This window comes from Schistocerca piceifrons, chromosome 1 (assembly GCF_021461385.2).
Source record: "Schistocerca piceifrons isolate TAMUIC-IGC-003096 chromosome 1, iqSchPice1.1, whole genome shotgun sequence".
Lineage (NCBI taxonomy): Eukaryota > Metazoa > Arthropoda > Insecta > Orthoptera > Acrididae > Schistocerca > Schistocerca piceifrons.
The window spans coordinates 1,180,629,212-1,180,646,721 of NC_060138.1; positions in this window are offsets into that span (position 1 = coordinate 1,180,629,212).

Sequence of the window (17,510 nt, forward strand, 5' to 3'; positions counted from 1 at the left end):
TCATTGTTTTGGAGGGGCCTTCCGGGTCCAACACATCATATTCCGCAAACCACCTAACAAGATATGGCGTAGGGTACCTTTTTTACCACTAAATGATCCCCTCGTGAATGGCGCGTGGGCTGAAGGATTGACGATAAGCCTCCGTATTAGCTTTAATTTCTTGGATTTTCTTGGGGTGGTCATTTCGCGAGATGTATGACGGTGGAAGTAATATGTTTTCCGACTCCTCCCGGAAAATTGTCTCTTGAAATTTCAATAGTAAACCTCTCCGTGATGCACAATGCCTCTCTTGTAGCGTCTGCCACTGGAATTTGTTAAGCATCTCTGCCGTGTCAACTAAACAGTCCAGTGACGAAACGCGCCGCCCTTCTTTTCATCTTCTCTATCTCTTCTGTCAGTCCTACGTGGTACGAATTCCAGATTGATGAACAACACTAAAGAATCGGTAGAATAAACGCGTTGTAAGCCACTTCTTCCGTAGATAAGTTATGTTTCCTTAAGGTTATTTCCGTGTATATTAGTCTGGCATTTGCTTTCCTACAGTTTGTTTTATGTAGTTGTTCCACATTAGGTCCTTCTGGATAGTTACGCATAGATATTTACCGCAGATGCTGCGTCCAGAAATTTGTCATAAATTTGTAGTTGTACAGTAGTGGGTTTCGTTTCCTATGTAGGCGCACTATGTTACATTTATTTACGATCAGTGTCTACAACCAGTCTCTGCACCATTCATCAATCCTCTGCAGATCGTTCTGTAAATTTATACCGTCTCCTGGCGTTGCCACTTACTGAATCATCTGAGAGTAGTCTTAAGGAGCTTCAGACTCTTTCTATTAGATCATATATATATACACCGTACACTGAAACGGTCCTACTGCGCTTGCTTGGCGTGCTCCGAAAATTACCTTTACATGTGTCGATTTTGTTCCCAGGGAAAATTATTGAAATTCTTGATTAGAAGTGGGGTGCATGAACTATTCATAATTGGGAGACAACACGGTGTAACAAAATTGACGGTGTATTTTGTGTGTCAGTATAAGAGTCTTCGTGATGTATTCATGCCAGAGGTTGTGTCATGCAGCTCTACAAGAGGTGTTAATACAGCAACAGGGTTTTAACCCGTGGTGTTGGTGAACCAGTAATTAATTTCCCATGGTTCTAAGCGATAAAGTCGATTCTCATTAACATAATTTTTGGCGAGTATACGGGAAGTGAGATGATAATGCACGTTCTCTAGTAAAATGACTGCTAACGTGTTCTTGCATAATTACATCGTTTGTGAGAACACATCTCTTTCGGCACGTGGACAGTGGCCAATACGTTTCTTTTGTGACTCACTCGTAAAGATGCGGAAAATTACATTTCAAAATGAAAGCATACTGAAAGATATGAGAACTTATCCAATGTACATGAATAGACAATTGCATCTCATGAATACATATAAAAATAGTCAGAACATAAGGCTGGAAATTAAGGACTGTGTAGAAACTGCATTCGCATTAGAAAAAGTTCTATTCACAATGCGAAATTACGTATCTCTTCATATTGATAGACCGTTAGGAAGCAGTCGATCTTTAGGAGATTTACTGCTTCCAGCTAAAAGTTTTTTTCATTCTCTGACTTAAACGTTCACTTATTAAAAGTTCGTTCTGGTTTAAGATAACATACTGCGGAAAATTTCATGTTTCTTTCCATGCCAATCATTTTGCAATTAACTGAATCAACGAAATTTTACGTCGTCCAACTGATGCACAATATCAGTATCTGAAAAAAAAATTTCACAGTTGTCTTGATTTAATTTGGTTGATTTGAGATAGTTTGCCAGTTTCTTGCTAAGAAAGTAACATATCGTCATCTGACAATGATTGTGGGTCCTGCAAATCAACAAATATTTGTGCGCTTAATGAGAACGTGACGTGTTACTTTCGTAGTGGTTCTGTTGATGATCTATTACATTCGAAACGGTAAACTTTCAAGAAACTATCAAATGCGACAAAGGTATCTGTGAAAAAAATAAGTGACTGAACCGGTTTTCATTATTTGCTTCAGGTCCTTGTTTTAGGTTTCGTTTCTAGAAATCGTGCCCAACGCCGAGTACATTAACTGAGAGTAAGAATCATCTCCCTAAGTTGCAGTAAGACAAAGGATTTTATGAGGCACAGTTTCCGGATAGTTAATTTTACTAAACCTATAATACATGAACACTACAGAATTTGACTTGTGAGCAGTCTATCGATGCTGTCCACCCTGTGCGAATCGAGAACTCACGAGAGCAACATCTTTGAGAGAGAGGTAGCCGAGGAAAGTGAACAGTGCGCCGTTGGTAACCACAAAACATATAGTTAGTTAATCCCACTTTCACCATTTACCCTTGTACAAAGTTGAAGAAATTGATTTAGACATCTAGTTTAGAATACAACATATTTTAATTAATATGAATAAATTAAAGCATTACTATGAAAACGTAGACTCTCTTCATACAGGTTGCATAAACAAAAGCTGATTTTAGTTTCAAATTGTGGAGAGCAAATCCAGTTGCCAAATACTCAAAACTACGAAGTTTTTCTCAGTTTTTATTTTGTTCAACAGTGATAAATTTTCTTTTTACTGTTTCTAACACGTCGATGCTCATATTATCCAATGTAACATAGTACCTTGTAAATACATTTGGCATACATATGAAGCAGCCAGCCCGTGCTGTAAATCACAAAATCACACTTTTAACTAGAGCAATCCCTAAGTCGCGCATTAACTGAGTTCAGCCAAAATAAACAGTCTACTAAACATCCAATGTATCATAGTACCTTGTAAATACATTTGGCATACGTATCAAGCAGCCATTCCGTGCTATGAATCACAAAATCACATTTTAAACTAGACCATTCCCTAAGTCGCGCATTAACTGAGTTCATACTAAATTAACAGTATACAAAACATGGTGCAATGAGTGAGTGGTTCACTAAATATTTCACTGATAGGAAGAGATACGTCATGCTAGGCATGAATTTTCTTCTGAATGTGGAGAAGCGAGATATTGCTGCTGGTTTCCTACAGGATTCAATAATGAGACTAATCCTGTTTTTGATGCACACACACACACACACACACACACACACACACACACACACACACACGTACACGTACGCACATGCAGACACACACTCTCTCACACACACACTATATATATATATATATATATATATATATATATATATATATATATACACTCCTGGAAATGGAAAAAAGAACACATTGACACCGGTGTGTCAGACCCACCATACTTGCTCCGGACACTGCGAGAGGGCTGTACAAGCAATGATCACACGCACGGCACAGCGGACACACCAGGAACCGCGGTGTTGGCCGTCGACTGGCGCTAGCTGCGCAGCATTTGTGCACCGCCGCCGTCAGTGTCAGCCAGTTTGCCGTGGCATACGGAGCTCCATCGCAGTCTTTAACACTGGTAGCATGCCGCGACAGCGTGGACGTGAACCGTATGTGCAGTTTACGGACTTTGAGCGAGGGCGTATAGTGGGCATGCGGGAGACCGGGTGGACGTACCGCCGAATTGCTCAACACGTGGGGCGTGAGGTCTCCACAGTACATCGATGTTGTCGCCAGTGGTCGGCGGAAGGTGCACGTGCCCGTCGACCTGGGACCGGACCGCAGCGACGCACGGATGCACGCCAAGACCATAGGATCCTACGCAGTGCCGTAGGGGACCACACCGCCACTTCCCAGCAAATTAGGGACACTGTTGCTCCTGGGGTATCGGCGAGGACCATTCGTAACCGTCTCCATGAAGCTGGGCTACGGTCCCGCACACCGTTAGGCCGTCTTCCGCTCACGCCCCAACATCGTGCAGCCCGCCTCCAGTGGTGTCGCGACAGGCGTGAATGGAGGGACAAATGGAGACGTGTCGTCTTCAGCGATGAGAGTCACTTCTGCCTTGGTGCCAATGATGGTCGTATGCGTGTTTGGCGCCGTGCAGGTGAGCGCCACAATCAGGACTGCATACGACCGAGGCACACAGGGCCAACACCCGGCATCATGGTGTGGGGAGCGATCTCCTACACTGGCCGTACACCACTGGTGATCGTCGAGGGGACACTGAATAGTGCACGGTACATCCAAACCGTCATCGAACCCATCGTTCTACCATTCCTACACCGGCTAGGGAACTTGCTGTTCCAACAGGACAATGCACGTCCGCATGTATCCCGTGCCACCCAACGTGCTCTAGAAGGTGTAAGTCAACTACCCTGGCCAGCAAGATCTCCGGATCTGTCCCCCATTGAGCATGTTTGGGACTGGATGAAGCGTCGTCTCACGCGGTCTGCACGTCCATCACGAACGCTGGTCCAACTGAGGCGCCAGGTGGAAATGGCATGGCAAGCCGTTCCACAGGACTACATCCAGCATCTCTACGATCGTCTCCATGGGAGAATAGCAGCCTGCATTGCTGCGAAAGGTGGATATACACTGTACTAGTGCCGACATTGTGCATGCTCTGTTGCCTGTGTCTATGTGCCTGTGGTTCTGTCAGTGTGATCATGTGATGTATCTGACCTCAGTAATGTGTCAATAAAGTTTCCCCTTCCTGGGACAATGAATTCACGGTGTTCTTATTTCAATTTCCAGGAGTGTATATATATATATATATATATATATATATATATTATTGTCGATTATTTCATTTTGAGAGCGCGATTGAACTTGAGTAGTCATGATTTCTTCTTCGTTCTTCCCAAATTCTCTTCACTGTGTTCTCTCTTGCGTTCTTCCGACCATTTTTCCCCGTTCTGTTCTCCGTATGTTCTTGTTTAAGTGTGTGTTTCTGTATGATGTTGCTAAACTGTTCTCTATTGTTTATGTTGTCTTGTGTGATCCCCAGTTCTTTAACGTCTTCTTCTGCTTCAGTGATCCACTTTGTCTTGTTTTTGCTCTTGTTTGCTATAACAAAGATTTGTCTTGTCAGCCTGCTTTTATTCATTCTGATGATATGTCGATAAAATTTCATCCTACTCTTTCTAATTGTGTCCGCTATTGTTTCTATGTCTTTGTAAATCACTCTAGTTGGCCTCTTCATCCACGTTCCTTCCCGAAACACTGATCCATAGGTGTTCCTAAGAATTTTTCTCTCCTGCTTTTCAATCTCTCTGATCTTAGTATGACCATGAATCACTGTAGTTTCTGCAGCATTAAGTGCTTCTAGTAGGACTACTGTGTTGCAATGCCTTAGTTTCGCATTGACAGAAATATAGTTTATATCCATCTTATACCGATAAAGCAGAACTAGAATTCTTTTCTGTTGATGCAAGTTACACAAACAGCCGCTACAGATTACTCAATGTTCCTTAGAGCTCATTTTGATGGGAATTTGAATCCTTAATCACATTTCCTCAGACGTTTGAACTGAGCAGGATTTACTGTAAGTGTGATTGCTGATTTTGAGATGACAGCGTAAAAAAATTAGCTTGGCTGCACACTTCGTTGATTGGTGTTGTGTGGGGCGTTTCCATGTATATACAGAAAGTGCTGATTGCACATAAACCTAAAATAAGGTAGAAATCTGGAGTCCATTTTCAAACAGCGTGTAGGCAACTATATAAAAAATTTAGCTTACTGCCAGCACCAGATAATACAGTTACTCTCTTACGAAGTCACTTGGGCAGATTTGGGCATTGTTTAAAAATAATAGCAGAATTCATAAACAAAACAGTCGGAATAATCGTAGCCTCCACTGTCATCAACTCAGTCTTAGTCTGTCACAGGAAGGAACAAAATATGCTAGCATCAAATTATTTCATCACTTCTGTTGTGAAGTTAATGTGCTGGTGGATAATGAGATTATCAAATGAAAATAATTAATGCTTGATAACTCCTAATTCATGTATGAATTTGGAACGGATAGTATCTGTCCATTGTTTGGATGCATTTATAAAATTTTGTTATAGATTAAAAGAATATCCATTTTTTGTAAATGACCAGCTCGTAATGGTTTTATGAAGAAAATGGAAACCTAATGACCCAGAATGATTCACGGAACAAGCTAATAATAACCACAGTAAACTCGAATTAACACTCATGAGGTCATTTCACAGTGGCGTTTTAAAAGTGAGATCACGAACTATTGATTAAAATTCAAATGTTAACAAGGAAGTGCTTCAACCGTCAATTAGAGGTCCAGAAACGTCGTGTAAACGCGTGTGTTACGTATGCAGTTGTCAGCCTGTCAGTGTTACTCAGGTAGTTGACAGAGCTGACATCTGCGACATTTCAGTAGCATACTTTGTTATTTCTGCTGTCGATTAATGTTAGGTAGTGAGAAATATATTATGAGGAGTCGATTGTGTGTTTTTGTTCATTGAATGCATCATAAAAAAGACTACAAAAACCTCGAGAAAAGTCTTTAATATAGAAGAGGCAACAAGCCCTTGGAATATTTACATATTTATAGTCACACTTGTCAACATACTTTAGATGGATGCGGCTACCATTACACAAAATTAAAGTGTCCTGTCTTTTTACAGCTCTTTCAAGTAACATTTGCAGCCCCTGCATACCATAGTACTACCATAAGACGAAATTTAGGAGACGGCCATTGCCGTACTGTAGTTGCATACTGGGGTAATTTTTAGTTGTAAGGTGGAATACACTCTTCATTTGTAATGATCAGTCACCAATCTGGAGGCCACATTTAACGAATCAGGTGTATACATACCGTAGACGTTACAGGGAGGCGGCGTAGGGCTGGTTAGCCGTAATGTGATGACTGTGTGCTACAACGTTATAGGTGCCCATACCGCACGTGGAATGTCCGACGCGGTCGCTGACATTCCACGGCGGATCCCACATTCCAGTCGATAATGTGCTTGCTGATCAATATCACGGGTCACGGTCCGCATAAGATATTCAGCTTCCTGGACATTCAGATATGTTTCAAGGCGGTAAGATTCTTGTGTGGCTCTCAAACAATATAAACCAGATGGTTAAAACCCCCATACGACCGGATCCTGCCAACGTAGAAGTATGTAAGTGAGCTTTCGCTTCATCAACTAAACACATCCAATGTATCTAGTTTGTCAGGGGAAGCAGAATGAGATCATTTTTCATCAATTAAAGAAAATCATACTTGATAAGAAACGTAAAGGCGAAGTTAGAGATAGAAGGAGCAGTAAATGTAGGTTTCGGGATAGCCAAAATTAAAACAAAATAAAGTCTATTGAAGGCCAAGAATTTAACCAACAGCGCAACGAACAATGGTGCCTTAAAAATAACAAGTACACTATTTAGGTCACAGACACATTGCGAAACGTACAAAACTTCAAATGAAAAATCATCTGCGTAATATTTCCCACAGATAAAAGCAGCTGTTAATAGCACAAAGATACTACATTTGTTAAAGAGAGAAGGAATAAAGTGCCAACATCACAAAAGAGTAAAACATGTGAACATATAAATGAAATTCATGGATTTCAGAAACGTAAAATCTTGCTGATCAATCATTTTGAACCTAATGAGATGTTTTACGCAAAGTAGCTGGGAATGTGTCAAGAGTGATCGGCCTATGACGCAATTTTCGATGCAGTTCTGAAGCTGATGATAGGTAGACTAAGATTGCTTTTGAAGATACCTTTTACAGACTATATTTTACGACGGCAGGAACGTGGAAACTGAAGTTCGTGATTGTTGTTTACATCTCCTACGAATATGTGAGCTGCAGTCAAATAATAAAACACACACACACACCCACACACAAACAAGTGTGCGTATGCATGAGATGAGTGCCATAGAATATTCCATAACTACAAGTCAATATTCTTGTGTAACCATACAACAACGATTAACATTGCATGTTCAAAGTCGATGAGCTCATGGCGTGCTACCACGTTCACTGGTAGAACGAACTGGTCTGATATAGTTTTAGCTAGATAGTTAGTTACTCTTCCGACTGCCGGCCGCGGTGGTCTAGCGGTTCTAGACGCTCAGTCCGGAGCCGCGCGACTGCTACGGTCGCAGGTTCGAATCCTGCCTCGGGCATGGATGTGTGTGATGTCCTTAGGTTAGTTAGGTTTAAGTAGTTCTAAGTTCTAGGGGACTGATGACCACAGATGTTAAGTCCCATAGTGCTCAGAGCCATTTGAACCATTTGAACACTTTCGACGGAAAATTTTGCACAATACATCGTAATGATGTGAAGCGAGTCATTTTACATTCACATCACAAATTAATTTGTATATACGGTTACATTCTGAACATTTCTGAGCTTCTCTCTTTTTTTTTTTTTTTTTTTTTTTTTTTTTTTTTTTTTTTTTTTTAGGGAGACACACCTTTTACACATTACGGTAATAGAAATATAGAAATTCTTCAATGCAGTTAAAGGAATTGTGAAGGAAAAACTTTTCCAGTTTGTTATCAAATTTTATTTTGCTGCCTGTCCGACATTTTATATCACTGGGCAAGTTGCATTTTCGTTACAGCATTGTGCACCCCTTTTTGTACTAAAGACAACCTTAACGTGGAATAATGAATATTATTTTTCCTTCTGGTATTCTAATTATGTACCTTATTGTTCCTTTTGAACTGTAATGGATTATTTATAACCAACTTCAGGAGGGAATAAATATACTTGAAAGAGTAGTCAAATACTCATCTCTTTAAACAGATGTCTACAAGATGATCGTGGGTGAGCACCACATGTTATTTTTATAGCACGTTTTTGCGCAATTCAACCTTTTCTTAGACACGAGTTACCCCAGAACATTATTTCACATGACATTACCGAATGAAAATACGCAAAACAGATCAACTTACTAACTTGTCTCTCCCCAAGATTTTGAATGATTCTAAGTGCAATTGTGGCTGAACTAAGTTGTTTTAAGAGTTCCTAAATGTGTTATTTTTTTCAATTTAAATTCTCGCCATTACGGACCCCTAAAATTTTTGAAGCAACATTTGCCACCTACGGCGCGTGTAGCCACAACATTTGATCCACAAGCACTCACACATCCTCACAGACAGCACGATTCCCACGATGGGAACATTAAGAGGAAACATTACTTTCTAAAACAGCCACTCCTCTGTCTCGTACACTACTGCAATTAGAGCAGAACAGAAAACTGAAATAATAGTCGAGAGTGGCAGTTCTTAGGCACAGCAAGAGATAATGAAACTTTAATAGAAATGTCAAATCAAATACAATTATGATACATGCTGTGCGAATAATTGATGTATGATCCATCGCCATGTAGGCAATTGGTGCGGAAACGAGTAGTATTTTGACGTTTTGGCAATGCTGGCGGAGAGGATACAAGGGCGTGTTGAAAAATAATGCATATGAATTTTTTATGTGAATTCTCTTACAGCTTTTTTTAATAAGACACTTTATCGACGTTCTACATCTTTATTCTTCACCTCTACATAAATATTTCTTAACAGAGCCGCCCTAGCAAGAACACATTTCTCCCCACATTTCTCCCAACACAGACCGGTTTTTGGCACCGTCATTATAGAACGTTTGACTTTGCTGAAGAAGCCACAACCACAATTCTGCTTGCATCGCTTCGTCACTATCATCGTGGAGTCCTCGAAGATGTTCTTTAAGTTCTGGAAATAGACGAAATTGTGATGGAGCCAAGTCGGTGCTGTATGGAGGATGATCAATGGCATGCACCCAAGACTTCGGATTCTTGCAAATGTCGCAGCGCTCGTTTGTGGTCTGACCATGTCAAGCTGTAGGAGAGGGTGCTTCGTGCGTGCATGAAGTTTCTGCGGTCAGAAACTCGGCTACAGCATGCTGTGTGTCACTCGCGAGAATTGTTACATTACAGACCGACATGTTACACGCTACACTTCAGAGCCCTTAAGTGGCAGAGGACTGCTGTTTGCCTCAGGCAAGCGGAGAAGTCGACCAATTAATATGCATGGTTTGTAATACTTCAACTGATACTGAGAAGAGATTAAAAGATTTCGAGGCATTACTTTTCAGCAAACCCTCATAGCTGGACATCGGTATAAATTCTGTTAGCGTGTTTCTGAGAAACAAATCGGGTTCTGGCAGCAATACGAGTGAAATTTCCATGATACATCCCGGAGTTTGTTTTACATTCACTAACCATTTCCACGAACTTCCGCTGCTCTCTAAAGTGTTAAATATGGCCCACCAGTTCGTTAAATGTTGAGAAATATGTCTGCGCGAATAATGCAAGACTGCGTATGAGAGAAAGAGGTTTGAGATAATACTGTAGCACCGACGCTTGACAGTCAAGCGTCATGTTTAAAACGTACGCCCTATGCATCTCGAATTTATATGCATACAAGTGTAAAACAAATATCTGCTGTAAATTTTCAGTAATTTACGAACAGCCCATAACTGAAGTGGATTTGTTGTTGGGGTTGTTGTGGTCTTCAGTCCGGAGACTGGTTTGATGCAGCTCTCCATGCTACTCTTCCCTGTGCAAGCGTCTTCATCTCCGAGTAACTACTGCAACTTACAAACTTCTGAATCTGCTTAGTGCAGTCATCTCTTGCTCTCCCTCTACGATTTTTACACACCATGCTTCCCTAAGATACTAAGTTGGCGATGCCTTGATGCCTCAGAATGTGCACTACAACCGATCCTTTCTAATCAGGTTGTGCCACGAATTCCCCTTCTCCCCAATTCTATTCAATACCTCCTCATCAGTTACGTGATCTACCTTTATAATCTTCACTATTCTTCTGTAACACCACATTTCGAAAGCTTCTATGCTCTTCTTGTCTAAACTATTTATCGTCCACGTTTTACTTCCATACATGGCTACTCACCATACAAATACTTACATAAAAGAATTCCTGACACTTAAACCTATACTCGATGTTTAAAATTTTCCTTGCTTCAGGAAAGCTTTTCTTGCCATAGCCAGTCTCCACTTTATGTCCTCTCTACTTCGACCATCATCTGTTAGTTTGCTCCCCAAACAGCAAAACTCATCTACTACTCCAAGTGTCTCATTTCCTAATCTAATTCCCTCAGCATTACGTGGTTTAATTCGACTACATTCCTTTATCCTCGTTTTGCTTTTGTGGTTACTCAACTTACATCCCCCTTTCAAGACACTGTCCATTCTGTTCAACTGCTCTTCCAGGTCCTTTGCTGTCTCTGACAGAATTACAATGTCATCGGCAAACTTCAAAGTTTTTATCTTTCGCCATGGAGTTTAATTCCTAGATGCACAATATATAGACTGAATAACATCGGGGATAAGCTACAACACTGTCTTACTCCTTTAGACACCATCACTTCCCTTTCGTGCCTCTCGACTCTTGTGACTGCCATCTGGTTTCTGTACTAATTGTAAATATCTTTTCGCTCCCGGTATTTGACCCCTGCCATCTTCAGAATTTGGAATAGAGCATTCCAGTGAACAAGTCGAAAGTTTTATCTAAGCCTACAAATGCTAGAAACGTAGATTTGCCTTTCTTTAACCTATATTCTAAGATAAGTTGTAGGGTCATTATTGCCTCACGTACTCCAACATTTCTACAGAATCCAAATTGATCTCCCCCGAGGTCGGCTTCAGTCAGTTTTTCCATTCATCTTAAAACATTTGTATTATTCTTGTGCAGCCGTGACTTATTAAACTGATAGTTTGGTAATTTTCGCACCTGTCAACATCTGCTTTCTATGGGATTGGAGTTATTATTAGAACTCTGAGGGTATTTCGCTTGTCACATACATCTTGGTCACCAGGTAGTCGAGTTTTGTCATGGCTGGCTCTCTCAAGGCTATCTGTAGTTCTATTGGGATGTTTTCTTCTCCCGGGACCTTGTTTTGACTTAGGTCTTTCAATGCACTGTCAAATTCTTCACGAAGTATCATATCTCCCATTGCATCTTCACCTACGTCCTCTTCCATTTCCCTAATATGGCCCTCAAGTACAGCACCGTTACATTGACCCTCTATATACTCCTTCCACATTTGTGCTTTCTTATCTATGCTTAGGACTGGTTTTCCATCTGGGCTCTTGTTATTCATACAGGTGGTTCTCTTTTCTCCAAAGGTATCTTTAATTTTCCAGTAGGCAGTATCTATCTTATCCTAGTGATATATGCCTCTACATCCTTACATTTGGCCTCTAGCCATCCCTGCTTAGCCATTTTGCACTTCTTGTCGATCCCATTTTTGAGACTTTTGTAATCTTTTCGCCTGATTCGTTTATTGTATTTTTATATATTCTCCTTCCAGCAACTAAATTGTGGATTACAAATAAGATAGGTAGTGTTATGTTTCTGCGAACTACACGTAATAGCGAACGCAATAAAAGTTAGGACTGTTCGCAATAAGTACCGCACGCAAAACCTTCGTCCTCTGTGTGGCTTCTCCATCTTTCAATTACGGGTGCATTATTTGCGTGCAATTTATTCATTCACATTACTTATAACATTTTTCTGTAGGATTAGAAATTATATAACCTGTTTCTTACTCTCCGTTACCCACTTACGAACCTATTTAGCAAAGCTTTTCTTGCCTGAAACGCAATCAAAACAATGAACGTTGCAGGAAATCCCCGGTGTTATGACCCTCCAAAATTGCTCGTAAATTCATTTCTTCAGAATATATCCTCACATCAATACCCATTCGAAATATTTTTGTTTAAGTTGGTTATTCATAGAGTGCTCATGTAATCATTAACTGAAAATATATATCTGCGACACAGTCTCTAGAGAGGCTACTAATTTAAATTATGAAAACAGAAATTATTAATGACATGCGGAGACGACATTTGAAATAAGTATTTTATGTACCATTACCATGCTTTACTACATTTCGTACTTAAAAAACAACACTTATTCAGAAAAAATGTATAAAAAATTGCGAGATGACAGTATCAAAGGCGATGGCATATTTACTAGCGATTGGCCATCTCTAACATTTATTCCTGTCCCTGTTCATTTTATCTGTATTGTGAAGTGGAACATCACAAGTTTATTTCACAGTGCAACATTGGCAGGCAATTATGGAGAATACAGTGTGTAAGGGTATCCACATCACACACACGCACACACACACACACACACACACACACACACACACACACTCACTCACACACACACACACACACACACACACATACACACACACACAAAAGACTCTGATTATCAGTTTAATGTGTGGTGTTAACTTTCACGTGAAGGAGAAACATTATTTCTTCAGTAGCTGATTACCCAACATTGACGGCTGTTGCTTCTTTTATCCATTCATTTTAGCAGACATGAAAATGAATGACACCTACCTATACTGTGAAATTAAAGTTTTATGACGTAAATTCTGAAATACTGCACCAGTTACAGATTTCCTTATCTCGCATTGGGAGCTACAACTGAACTGAGGCCACGCCAACAGACATTTCGCTTTACTTTGTAAGAAAGCCTTGCTTTCTCCTATATGGCGACCGGGTGGGTAAGAAAGAAGGAAGTCCTTTACTAACCTGAGGAACATAAAGCACGACATGTTAAGGTCGTGCCTCCAATGACAATGCGTACTAGTAACGCACAAAGGTGTACTGGTATTAAGTGTATTATTATTTGTATGGTTAGTGCAGACATATCAGTTGTTACACAAACACACACACACACACACACACACACACACACTGTCTGGATTAGGCAGTTTATTCCACTTGTGAAGAGCATCTCTGCACCGGCCACAAGCCTAGCGGATTTTGTTTAGGGCAGTCCTGGTCTTACGTGGTACGTGGCATCCATTTGAAAGTCTAAGGTCCGTAAAGATGTTAAGCGGGTGCACAGCTATAACTGCTTCGTACCGACTTTCCCATTCATCAACAGGTTTTTCAAATCCTTGGCATCCATGTCAGCAGTATCACGCATGATTGAGTGGTGCTATTTTAGATTCAACAGTCACAGGTCACTACGCATGGGTAGGCTCGGCTTCTCGGAGCTCTTGTAGAATTCTCTCATAACTGCACTAGATCTGTGTAGCTCAGGAGGCATTATGCAGGTTAGCAGATCTGATAGGAGTAGATCTGATTGCGCCCGATTTTATGCGCAATATAGTATTTAGCTAGGTGTCAAGAGCCCTTGTATTATGACTATTCTTCCAAACAGATGCACGAAACTCAACACTTGAGTATACCAAACCCAAGGCTGAAGGATGGTTGCTGATGATCCCCAGATAGTTCTGCATAGCTTACGGAGGATGTTCTTCCGAGTCTTCAATTTCCAAGACAGGTTCAGAAGATGCTGTCTGAAGGATAGTGTACTGCCCAAGACGACACCAAGACATTTTGGACTGCAACTGTCACGAAGAATTCTGTCCTTAAAATTTACGTTCTAATTCACGTTCGCCAAGCGATTGTTTAAATGGAAGTTTGACACCTCTGCTTTACTTACCCTGGGTTGAAGTACTCAGATTAATAAGTAATTGCCCAGTATAGACAAGTCGTTGGTCAGGATCTCATATGTTGTCTCCATATCCTGGTACTAGACCCAGCTTGTCGGCATTTCTGGACAGAGTGTCAGAGAGACACAAAATGAAATTAATGAAAATCAGCCACTTATTTCAATTATGACCGGCTACGGCCCCTCATAGTAGACGATCTTTATATAAGGCACTGTAAATATAAAAATTAAAGGTGCTGGTTTACACAGGGAAGTCAGAAAACACTTAAAAATCCTTACATTATAATGATGTCTCGTTACCAGCCCGGCTGACGTTGATGACAGCTGAAGCAGCTATGCTGACCCCAGTTGCCAAATTTCTGCTAATGGCTGAGCAGCCATGGTTAATTAGGGTGAAAGAGGGCGCCCACAAGTCACATGACTTGATGATGTTAAGTATATGTAATTTTAGTGTAAAACCTTCTTAATGTTTTCTGACTTCTCTCTGTGAATCAGTGCTTTTAATTTTTACGTCTACAGAGCATTGTCTGAAGATGTCTACTGCTAGACGCAGAAACTGGTCGTATTTTAATAAATGACTGTGCAACTGAGACCGTATTTACTAATTTTAGTTAACTTGTCACACCGCTCTTGGTCAAAAATGTTATGTAAAATCATGAAAGATAGATACAAGCTGAACAGCAATGGCGAAAGGATTGATCGTTGGGGCTGTTCGTTGTTCAGCTTCTTCTCCTTGCTTAGCTTGCTTTCAGTGATTACCTGAAAGTTCGGATTACGTAGCATGTTGTTAACCAGTTGGGCCTCCACTATGCATTTTTTGATACGAGGGAATTTGTAGTTAAACCCTTCCCTCCACACAGTGTCGAGGGCAGCAGTTAAGTCAGACGATGTTACGGATGTTGCCAGCTTCATTCGGTGTTCGGCCTCTGTGAAGGATGTAAGACACCATACTTGATCGCAACAACTGCGCCTTAGTCTGAAACTTACCTGGTCAACGTAAATTTGCTCTAGGATAGCGAGAAGTAGCCGGACACCCCCATTTAATGTGGAATTGACCACTAAGTCATCGAGAGGCGTGTTTGCGAGTGTATAAGGAGGCGAAGAGTAATGTGTTGCCAGTAGAAAAGCGGTAACAGCAGTATGTGTTGGTCAGGATAGCTAGCTGACTTAGAATGTGGACTAATCATTGCGTATCCCCTGCTTAACAAATTGGGACATTTCAGTCCTTCTAAAGCTGCCCAAGACGAATGTTCGTGATATGATTCTGAAGCGGAATCGTGATATACAACCACAGCCAAACCGTGATAGGATCTCGTGTACTTACGAATAGCCGGCCGGAGTGGCAAAGCGGTTCTGGGCGCTTCAGTCTGGAACCGCACGACCGCTACGGTCGCAGGTTCGAATCCTGCCTCGGGCAGGGATGTGTGTCATGTCCTTAGGTTTGTTAGGTTTAAGTAGTTCTAAGTTCTAGGGGACTGATGACCTCAGATGTTAAGTCCCATGGTGCTCAGAGCCATTTGAACCATTTGAACTTACGGATAGAGACAGAGTGAATCCTTAAGTGTCACCAGCAGCGCAGACAGTCCAACAACTGTGTGCAGAGAACTCAAATAATGGGATGGGTTGATCGATCAGCTCCTCGTAAGCCATCCATTACTGTAGTCAGTGTGGTTTCCTGAAAATGAGTAATCTGGAGTGATTAATCACGCTATCCCTTATGGCAAACCAGTGAAGAGCGTAACCTGCCATCACACTTTTTTTCTTCTATGCTGTCATTTTGCGCTCAATGAAACGCTAAATGCGAAACAATATCGACACAGTTTACACTATTATAAACTGCGTATGCTAGAGGATGATTGTTTTAGTAAGCATGACAGTGCGAATTGTCATAAAGCAACATCTGTGAGGTAATAGTTGGTGGACAATAATATTCTTAAAATAGACTGGTCTGCCCAGAGTAACGTCCTGAACCCAGTGGAACATCACTCGGATGATACAGAACATCGACTTTTCTCCAGACCCAAGCGTCCAACATCACTATCTCCTCTCCTTTCGGCTCTTGACAAAGAATGGGCAGCCATTTCCCCACAGACATTCAGACTCATGTTTTAAAGTGCCCCCACTGAGTTCAAGCCGTCATAAAGGCGGACGATCGACAGCTCCACATTTATGTCCGGTACTAAACATTCGGATAATTTCGATAAAATAATGTATACTGGCTGTTGCCGCACTCGATAAAAAAATGTGCCTCGACATCCTAAATCACTGATTAAAATTAGTTAACGGTTGCCAACCACCCCATTTCTTCCTAGTGCTCAATTTAGCGACAAAGGCGACTTATTAACGAAACACTAATAGCACTTCCTATTATGATAAGGAACCTCGTATGAAGATTCGAGGGTTGTGCAAAAGATCACTTTGCATATCAACAGGCGCTCTTAAAATATGTTTCTCTTTGGGTCTCGGTCTACTAGTCATTTGCAGGTATTATAAAGCAATTTGCAGCAACTTACCTTGCGACTCCTACATTTTACCATCAAATAAAAGCCTATGGTTAGCAATAGTTTGCCTCACAGGCTGTTGTAGCGTGGATCTGAATACCCTTTTTTTCATTATTGGACAGTTTTAGCTACATGGCCGTTATTAAAAGTTGAAATTCAGGTGCATGGCAGATGTGACATGGATAAAATTGAAAGGTAAAATACCCAAGAGTTCTTTAGTGCCGGCCGCAGTGGCCGACCGGTTCTAGGCGCTTCAGTCTGGAACCGCACGACCGCTACTGTCGCAGGTTCGAATCCTTCCTCGGGCATGGATGTGTGTAATATCCTTAGGATAGTTAGGTTTAAATAATTCTAAGTTCTAGGGGACTGATGACCTCAGACGTCAAGTCCTATAGTGCTCAGAGCCATTTCAACCATTTGAGTTCTTTAGTCAAATATTTGAAAGTTTAATTACTATTAAAAACAGTCTTGATCACGATTTATTTAACACGGTGACCGGTTTCGACCACTAATGTGGTCATCTTCAGACCTACAAGATGTATACAAAGCACTAATTAGAGGGCTACATGCATTAATGAAAATACATAGAGTTATACGGCTATAAAG